The sequence below is a fragment of the Leptonychotes weddellii genome, chromosome 1 (genome assembly GCF_054177405.1).
Source record: "Leptonychotes weddellii isolate Sample4059 chromosome 1, ASM5417740v2, whole genome shotgun sequence".
Taxonomy (NCBI): Eukaryota; Metazoa; Chordata; class Mammalia; order Carnivora; family Phocidae; genus Leptonychotes; species Leptonychotes weddellii.
Genome location: NC_138369.1, coordinates 134,876,687 through 134,877,917, shown reverse-complemented (window position 1 = coordinate 134,877,917; position 1,231 = coordinate 134,876,687).

Genomic DNA, 1,231 nt, shown 5'->3' with positions numbered 1-1,231 from the left:
ATACGAATATTCACAACATTATTTTATAATATTGAAAAATTGCAAATCTAAATTTTCAACCTTTGGGATTCAGTTAAATACATAATAGCATATTCATATGGCAGGATATAATGTATCCATTAAAATTATGTTGTAGAATAATCCCCGAGGGAAATGTCTGCACCATATTATAATTGAAAATAACTGGGTTAGAAGACTTTAAATAAGTTATGATCCCAATTACATGGGGGAAATGCAAAGAAGAAAGATCAGAAGTGCCATAAGGGCAGGGATTTCGTCTGTTTAATGCCTGCTAGAACTGTGCCTGACACATAATAGTACCTCAAATAGTTCCTGAATGAATGATTCTACACCAAAATGTGTATTGTATTTATCACTGGATAAGGAAGTATAGTGATTTTTACTTTCTGCATAGCACATGCATTCATTTTGTTATCAGAATAGAATAATGAATATTTTAAAAGCAGAGAATAATTTAGAGCAATACATAAAGAAATGCAGATCCCTTCATAAAACTGGCACTTTGGTCACGCACTTTTGGCTCTTCTCAAGCATTATTCAATGCAATGGATTTTTTTTTTTTTCTGCCAGGACAAATAGACCTAATTCACCCTAAACCTTCCAAATCAGAAACTCACTCATTCATTTTAAACTATTCTAGTTTCAGTGAGGCAGCGAAGGCAGAGGAAGAAAAACAACAAATAAATAAACAAGGTAATGCCAGCCTGATTATTTTTACGAAGGAAATAAACCATGTTTATATGAACGAGAGTAACTGGAGTGGAGAGGGCAGGCCACTATAGGAAGGGCCATCAGGAAAGGCTTGTCAGAGGAAGTGAGGGTAGAGTGGCACCTGAAGGAGGACAAGGAGGCAGCCCAGAAGCGCCAGGGAAACGGATTACCACTCACGGGAATGGCAAGTGTGAAAGCCGTGTGTTTGGAGCACACATAGGATGAAAGTCGTGCCCAGTGAAGTTGGTGAATACATGAGCCACTTATAAGCCACGGTGAGGAGCTTGGATCCTACTCTTGAGCACAAAAAGAAGCCACTGAACCGTTTTCAGGAGGGGAACCACAAAGTCTGATTTACATTCTTAAACGTTCTCAGGACACTTCTGATTAAGAGTATAGCTTTATGCCGCATCACAGAATTTTCTGCCCCCAATATCTAATAAAATAAACAAAAACTTTACAAAATCAGAGGCATATATTCTTACTAAATATCAAATTA